Here is an 8,723-nt window from a genome sequence, read left to right as displayed (position 1 = left end):
ATGTGACAATGCAGCCCCACAGGGTGCTGGGCGGGTGGGCAAAACTCCCCGCAGAGCGGAGCTTAAAGTGCTAGTTTAATTCTATTCCAAGAGCGGTTTGAGATCCGGTCGGTTTGGATGCTGAAGGCTTGAGGTGGGAGGCCTGTGTCTAAGGTCCACAGAGGCTGCGCATCCAGACCAAGGGAAGTCCGGGAGGGGCAGAGTCCTGAGGTGAAGGCCCCCGCGGGAGGGCAGGAGGGCGGAGACCGTCCCTCTCCGACGCCACCTCCCAGCCCCGGAAATGGGAGCTTTCCTTACCTGAGGGCGGGTTTCCCTAACGTAAGCCCTCAGGTCGCCCGGCAGGCCTCACGTCCTGGAAATCCACAGAGATCTGGCAGAGCTTCAGAAATGGCCTGTTCACCGACCTGCCAGGTGAAGAAAAAGAGCCCTGTTAAAGAGAACAGGCAGTAAAGTGATGAAGATAGATTTTATTAAAAAAAAAAAAAAAAGATTGCAGTAGAGACTCCGATATAGAACTGGGCCTGATTCAAAATACAACTGGAACAAGTGGGGATTTACTGCCAAGGAGCAAGTGGGGGGCGGGGCGGCATTGGTGGATGGAAAATTACTAAGGGGAGACATCAAGTCTGGGGGGATTCTGGCTGAAGGCAGGTGAGGGTGAACAGATATCCCCTGGGGCATAGTGGGGATGCTGCGTTTGATCAGATATCAAGGGTGGGGCTTTCAGCTAAACTGACTTAGCAAGATTCTTGCCAAAACTGGATTCTGGAAGGAAGTACAGAGATGGGTTGTGTTGGGGAGAAGGTTCAAGGGAGACTGACTAAAGTTTGGTTAAGCAAAGGGTCTTTTTCACTTCCCACTTTTATTCAAGGGAAGGAGAGGCATTCTTTCCTCTGATCAATATACATCCATTTCTCATTTTATTGCTTTTTATTCATTTAGAACCAGCTGAATCATCTGTTGAGACTTGATGGTTGCTAATTGCTGTACTGTAGGATCCACAGACATTTGATGAGAGGAATACCTTGAAGATAAATGGAAAGATGAAGGTTAGAGGCTGAATTGGTCCTTGTGCCCAACTTTGGAGACCTTCAGGGATCTACCAGAAGTCCCAGGACCTGTTGTCCTTCCTCAGTGGGTGGTGTCAGCGCGACGGCGGTGATGCACACACTTCTTCGTTCACAGCTCGAACCTTCCTGGTTATGGCAGAGATGTCAGGTAGATTGCTGAGGACAAAGGTGCAGCAGTTGCTTCCAACCACTGTACACGTGCCCCCTTTTTGGGTCGTATCAAGGGCAATGCAGGTATGGAGAATAGCACACTGGGTTTCTCATTGTTGGTGAGTCACTGATTTCAGGCCAGTGGTGATGTTATCTGGGGACAGGGTGAATTGCTTCAGCAATGAGTAGCTGATTCTGTCATTGAGTCAAGCTTCTTTTGTTTTTATTCATCTTTTAAAAAAATTATTTATTTACTTTTGGCTGCGCACGGGCTTTCTCTAGTTGGGGTGAGTGGGGGCTACTCTTCGTTGTGGTGTGCGGGCTTCTCATTGCGGTGGCTTCTCTTGTTGCAGAGCATGGGCTCTAGGTGTGTGGGCTTCAGTAGTTGTGGCACATGGGCTTCGGTAGTTGTGGCATGTGGGTTTCAGTAGTTGTGGCTCATGGGCTCTAGAGCACAGGCTCTAGAGCACAGGCTCAGTAGTTGTGGCACACAGACTTAGTTGTTCTGCGGCATGTGGGACCTTCCTGGACCAGGGCTTGAACCCGTGTCCCCTGCATTGGCAGGCGGATTCTTAACCGCTGCGCCACCAGGGAAGTCCCGAGTCTAACTTCTTGAGCCAGGCTATAGATTCCTGGGAATGGTACCCAAAAGGTGGCAAACTGTTTCCCCCAAAATAGTGAGGTCGTGGATGGAATGTAGGCCCAGTTCCGTAGCTGTTTTTTTCTAAATTGTCTCCCCGCGAACCAAGATCATCTACAATGATCCTGGATACCTTTTGTTCCTACAATGAGAGGAGATGAACCTGAGGGAGTGAGTGATTGTTTTAGAGACAGTTTAAGAGAGGAAGGAGGTTGTGGGGAATAGAGTAAGATGAAGGGATTGGTAAGATTGGCAAGGTAGAAAGATCTGGCCCAGTTGGCAAGTAACAGCCAATAAACTTGGGTTCCATGCACAAAATAAGAATCATCTGGAGTTAGCGAGGGGCCATAGAGATAGTTATCTGATGGCTGAGGGTAACCAAAGGGTGCTAAATTTAGGGTGGGGAAAAGATTTGTTTGAAGGTAGTCGTGCGGGGTTGGTCTGGGTCCCAGAAATTAGGCTGGGAGGGGCAGTGGGGTCATTGCCACTCATGTGAGGGATATCCAGGGTTCCTATAGTGGCTTGGGGGTTTTATGTTTGATCTAGTGGCAGCTAAGGAAGTATAATGGTGAATGCTCACTCTCAGAGGGGAGCCTGTGGTAAAATGACGATGGCAACAGACTTGACTCTTGTGAGGATAGACTGGAATAGGTGCAAGGGTTTCTTACAGTATAAAATGGTGGAGGGGTGACTTCCCTGGCGGCCCAGGGGTTAAGACTCCGCACTTCCATTACAAGGGACACGGGTTCCATCCCTGGTCGGGCGGGGAACTAAGATCCCGCATGCCACACAGAGCAGCCGAAAAATAAAAAAATGGTGGAGGGAAAGAGAGGGAGGGTTTTAGCAAAATAGATATCCTGATTGATCAAGGGATCTGGGAAATGCCAGATCAGATGTGCGCACAGGAAAGGGAGGACAGTACCAATAGTCTGTGGCGTTAATGGAAGTGGCAACTAGTTTAGCCAAGCTTACAGGTTCTGTGGGCAAAATAGTCTTGCTGAGAGAGGGAAAAGCAGGGCGTGGAAGAGGAGCAGGAACTCATAAATTTAGAAATGAAGGTGGAGACTCATCTCAGGTGAGGAAGTCATAGTTAAGGCAGAAGGTTATTGTGGGAAGAGCAGGAGGGTCTCCACGCAAATGCTAAGAGTAAGAAGCAGAGGAGAAAGGGGAGGGACCCAGGTGGGTCTTGTTTTGTGGTCTTGAGTGGAAATTGACTCCCTCCTGACCTCATTTACTGTTCCAAGATTCTTGGGGCAACTCTCTGCTCTGGCTGTCATCTGCTTATGGAGGCTCTCAATAGAGACCCAGTTTGAAGTCCCACTTGATACTTCCATGGTCTGATTTTTTTTTTTTTTGCCGTATGCGGGCCTCTCACTGTTGTGGCCTCTCACGTTGCGGAGCACAGACTCCGGACGTGCAGGCTCAGCGGCCATGGCTCACGGGCCCAGCCGCTCCGCGGCATGTGGGATCTTCCCAGACCGGAGCACGAACCTGCGTCCCCTGCACCGGCAGGCGGACTCTCAACCACTGAGCCACCAGGGAAGCCCTGTATTTCTTTTAAAAAAATTTTTATTTTATTTTATTTTTATTGAAGTTTAGTCGATGTACGGTAATATTATGTAAGTTATGGGTGTATAATATAGTGATTCACAATGTTTAAAGGTTACACTCCATTTATGGTTATTATAAAATATTGGCTATATTCCCCACGTTGTACAATATATCCTCATAGCTTATTTTATACGTAATAGTTTATACCTCTTAATCCCCTACCTGTATATTACCTCTCCCCCTCCCCTCTCCCCACTGGTAACCACTAATTTGTATTCTATACTTGTGTGTCAGCTTCTTTTTGTTATATTCACTAGTTTGTTGTATTTTTTAGATTCCACATATGAGCATACAGTATTTGTCTTTCTCTGTCTGATTTATTTCACTTAGCATAATGTCCTCCAAGTCCATCCATGTTGCTGCAAATGAGAAAATTTCATTCTTTCTTATGGCTGAGTAGTATTCCATTATATATATATATATATATATATATATATACCCCACATCTTCTTTATCCATTCATCTGTTGATGGACACTTAGGTTGCTTCCATATCTTGGCTATTGTAAATAGTGCTGCTATGAACACTGGGGTGCACATATCTTTTCAAATTAGTGTTTTGGTTTTTTTCAGCTATATACCCAGGAGTAGAATTGCTGGGTCATATGATAGTTCTATTTTTAGTTTTTTGAGAAACTTCCATACCATTTTTCACAGTGGCTGCACCAATTTACATTTCCTTCAACAGTGTGCAAGCGTTCCCTTTTCTCCACATCCTCTCCAGCATTTTTTATTTGTGTTCTTTTTGATAATGGCCATTCTGACAGGCATAAGGTGATATCTCACTGTGGTTTTGATTTGCATTTCCCTGATGATTAGTGATGTTGAGCATCTTTACATGTGCCTATTGGCCATCTGTATTTCCTCTTTGGAAAAATGTCTATTCAGTTCTACTCATTTTTTTTAACTGGGTTGTTTGGTTTTTTTTGACATTGAGTTGTATGAGTTATTTGTATAAGACTCTTGTGTTTCTTGGGCTTCCCTGGTGGCGCAGTGGTTGAGAGTCCGCCTGGCAATGCAGGGAATACGGGTTCGTGCCCCGGTCTGGGAAGATCCCACATGCCGCGGAGCGGCTGGGCCCGTGAGCCATGGCCGCTGAGCCTGCGCGTCCGGAGCCTGTGCTCTGCAACGGGAGAGGCCACAACAGTGAGAGGCCCGCATACCGCAAAAAAAAAAAAAAAAATAGACTCTTGTGTTTCTTTAGTTGTGAAACATGAGCCCAAGGTTGAATACCCTGTGATTTGACAGCAGTGTTAGCAACGAGTAAATCAGTATATGGTCCTTTTTGGGCTCAAGATTGGTTTTCTAATGGTGGCATTTCTAGAATACCAGATGGCCTACTTGTAAAGCACATGAGGGATCAGGAAGTTCTAAAGGGAAGGCAATCAAGGGAAGTCTCGACTTGTTGATTATAGGATCGAGTATATTTTGTTAATCCTTGACAGTACCTAAGGATGTTGCATTGAATTAAGTTAGAATCTTCCACTAGACAAGATGAATAAGGCGTCTTTGTGGGCCTTCCTGTGATCATTTCTAAAGGGGATAGCTTGCCTGGAGAGAGGGGTGGTGATCTGAGAGTCTTAAGAGCAAGGAGCAGTGCTTGTGGCCATGTCAGTCCAGTCCTTCAGACAGTGGAGCCCGTTTGGTCTTGAGGATGCTGTTTCTATGCTCTTCCTCTGGCACCTGATGGCTGAGGATGGTGAGGATGGTGGAGTCTTTGACTAAATGTGTTCCCTTTTCAATTTCCTGTATAATTTTACCGATGAAAGGTGATCTTCTGTCACTAGAGGTGGCAGAGGGGATGCCCCAAGTGGGGAAGCGTTGTCGCAGGAACACTTTGGCATCTGATGCTGCTGAGGCATTTGGGCAGGGGAAAGCCTCTAACCGTCTAGAAAACAGGCAGACGACAGTGAGAACACGTTGGTAGCCTTGTGCTTTTGGTAACTGGATAAAATCTATTTGCTAGTGAAGGAAGATCTGAGGGGGAGGTGCCTCCCTTCCTGCCCCACCTTTACAGGTTTGCCAGGGTCATGTTACTGGCAATCGAGGCAAGTGAACTGCTTGATCCAAATAAAAGCCAAAGGGTCCAAACTACTGTCTGTGTAATGCATCCTGCATCTTGTCCATTGCATGTGAGTCATGTCATATAAACCACACACAGTGACTCAAGAGAGATACTTAAGAGCTACCAAGCAGCCGTCTGGGTGCTTGCAAAGTCCATCTGAATGGCTTGAACAGCCAGCTTTTCCCCATCCAGTTCTTTCTGAGTCTGAAGCTGTTATTTAGGTCATGTGGACCGCTTTTAAGACTTCCTTAGGAGTCATCGTAAATGAGTGCTCTCCTTCAAGAAAAGGTGAATAATCCCATTGGGGTCTAGGGCCTTGAAGCAGGATGCAGGGGGCATGGTCCCAAGGCTTAGAAACCACTTGGATTTCTTGGGTGGTTGGGGAAGGCGCTGCTAATGTCTCGTATTTATCGGGCCTCATCTGAAAGTTTTTGTGCTGTGTCCTTCAGTTTTAGCTGTCATGATCTGCTGGGACAATAACAATGCCTCTAGAAGTTCTGCTATTTGGGGCTCATTTTTGACTGGGGTACCAGCTGCTGTCATGAATCCTCTCTGTTTCTATCATGTACCAAAAATCAAGCACTAACCCAAAGGCGTAGCAGCTATCAGCATAGATGTTCACCTTCGTTCCTTATGCTCTTAGGCAAGCCCAAGTAAGAGCAATTAACTTGGCTATGTGGGCTGATCTGACATGTGGCAAGACTCGATATTCTAGAGGTTTATATTGATCAGTGATGGCATATGCAGCCTGGAAGGCCCCATCTCCCTTCCGGAGGTAGGAGCTTTCAACATGAAGAGTGAGGTCAACTTGGGGGAGGGGTTTTTCTGCTAAATCTAGCCTAGGACAGGATAATGATCTAGTGTTAACGACACAGTCATGGGACGTCCCATCAGTGGGTAAAGGAAGCAAGGTAGCAGGGTTAAGGTTTTGACAGTGACGTATTGTGATGTGAGAGGGAAAGAGTAGTAAGATTTCATAAGAGGTAAGTCGAGATGCAGAAAAGTACTGTGTGTTTTCATTAGGCAATAGGGTCTGTGCAGCATGAGGGACATGTATGTTAAGCAGATGACCTAATACTCAGTCAGAGGTAGCCTGGACAAGTTTGGTGGTTGTAGCCGTGGCTCACAGGCAAGGGGGATATGCCTTAGCTGCTGGGTCAAAGGCCAAACTATAATATCCCAGAGGTCTTTGGTGTCCATTATGCTTCTAGGATAACACTGAGGGCATGACCCTCTCATTCGTGCACAAACAAGGAAAAAGACAGGGCGTCGTTGGAAAGTTCAAGGGTGGGAGGTGAAAGCAGAGAGCCCTTAAGGTTCTTGAAAGCATCTTTGGATAGGGGGTCCCGGACTACTGGGTCTGGGGGGTGCCTCCCCAGTCACAGCATAGAGGGGTAAGGCAATCATAGAGAATTAGGTATCCACGGCCTACAATATACCACAAGACCCCAAAACCCTGTCCGTTGCCCTTCTCTTTCAGGGAGAGGAAAATGTTGAATAGCAGAGGCTCAGCCTGTGATCATTTTCCCTGCAGCTGAAATATCATGACCCAGATATCAGACACACAGAGAGCATATCTGAATTTCGTCTCTAGCCACCTCAGGGCTCTTTCTTGCGAATGCCTTAAAAAGGTATTCAGCGTCCAAAAGGAGTTGTCCTAACTGTCAGAACATAGAAGGAGGTCATCTGCATACGGGATTAAAGTGGAGTCTCCTGGGAATTTAAGTCCCTCAAACTGGCATTCAGGGTGTGTGAGAAGGAAGTAGGAGCCTTAGTCAATCCCTGGGGCATAACAGTCCAGGTATATTACTGGTTATCCCAGGAGAAGGCAAACAAGTACTGGATTCCTTATAAAGGGGAATCCTAAACAATGCGCAACACAAATTGAGGGCTGGGAAATATTGGGTGTTGGGAGGAACAGCAGACAGGATAGGGCCGGGATTGGGCACCAGGGCAAATCTGAGTTTCACGATTTTGATAAATCTCAGATCTGGACTAATGAACATCCTTGCCCATTGGGGGCTTTGATGATCCAAATGGGAGTTGTGCGTGGACTGCAAGTGGGAGCTCGACGTTTCCTGTCTGATTAATCTTGGATTATGGGGCAGAGCCTCTCAACGCCTTCTGGCCTTCAGTGCTATTGGGGAATCCTGTGGAGGGGCATGGAAAGATCGACTTCTACCTTAAGCGGTAGGCTTCCCCTCCTCTCGAGGTCTGGTCACTCCCAGACCCATGTCTTTTTTTCTTACAATTTCAGCAAGGGTCTTGATCCATAGGAGACCGTGATTTTGGAGCTTGCCATAGATTAAAATTTTCATGTCCTTCTAGCTCTTTTAACTGAAATGCCATAAGCTTGTGTTGTGTATTTTCCAATTTTCTGGAAATAACATCTTCATAATGCTGGGCTAATGTCTGGAGCTCAGACATGTTTGCATTTTGCCAGTTAATATTATTTCTCTGTAACGTGTCATGAAGCTCTGGTCTGAGGCCATGTACAAAGCTTGTGGCCAGAGCAGAGGCTGTTAGGGAGGTCAGGTCCAGCCCCAGATGCTCTTTCCTGTTGTTCCTAATTGATGGTGATGGTCAGCCACAGTTCATCTCTTTGCTGTTTACAATTTTGAATACACAGCCGGCCAGTTTTGGTGAGAGGGACCCGAGGGATGGCTCCTGGTAACTTTCCTCTTACTTCCTTCGTTCTCCAATGAGAATCAGGGTCATCTGAGACCCTTGAGGGTCTTCAGGGATGGTGCTCCATTTGGCCTTTCCAAGCCAAAGGGAGGTATCCCCAGGGCCAGCCAATAGGTAGATAAGTTGACATAAATTGGGGAATCTGGAGAGTATGCTCCCAGAACAATCTTCAATTGAAGACTGAATAAATCTTCAAGAAATCTTTCCTTTTTCATTCGGGACTCAGGAAAATTCTTTTCTTTTTAAAATTAACTTATTAATTAATTTGGCTGCATCGGGTCTTAGTTGTGGCATGCAGGATCATTCCTTGAAGTACGCGGGTTCTTCATGGTGGCGCCCGGGCTTCTCTCTAGTTGTGGGCTTCTCTCTACAGGTTCAGTAGTTGCAGTGCGCGGGCTTCAGAACACGTGGGCTCGGTAGTTGCACACATGGGCTCTCTAGTTGTGACACGCGGGCTCTAGAGCACATAGGCTTAATTGTCCCGCGGCATGTGGGTTCTT

The 8,723-nt window shown here is 46.8% G+C and overlaps 1 long non-coding RNA gene across 1 annotated transcript in view; it reads left to right on the top strand.

Moving 5' to 3' along the window:
• LOC137214990 (uncharacterized) overlaps positions 1-8,723 on the top strand; it is a 44,794-nt gene that overhangs the window by 14,851 nt on the left and 21,220 nt on the right. The window contains exon 3 of the long non-coding RNA XR_010939118.1: positions 943-1,304. This is a non-coding gene — a long non-coding RNA (uncharacterized lncRNA). The remainder of the gene's footprint in view (positions 1-942; positions 1,305-8,723) is intronic.

The sequence above is a fragment of the Pseudorca crassidens genome, chromosome 20, assembly GCF_039906515.1.
Source record: "Pseudorca crassidens isolate mPseCra1 chromosome 20, mPseCra1.hap1, whole genome shotgun sequence".
NCBI lineage: Eukaryota > Metazoa > Chordata > Mammalia > Artiodactyla > Delphinidae > Pseudorca > Pseudorca crassidens.
This window is presented reverse-complemented; position numbering and strand designations above follow the sequence as displayed.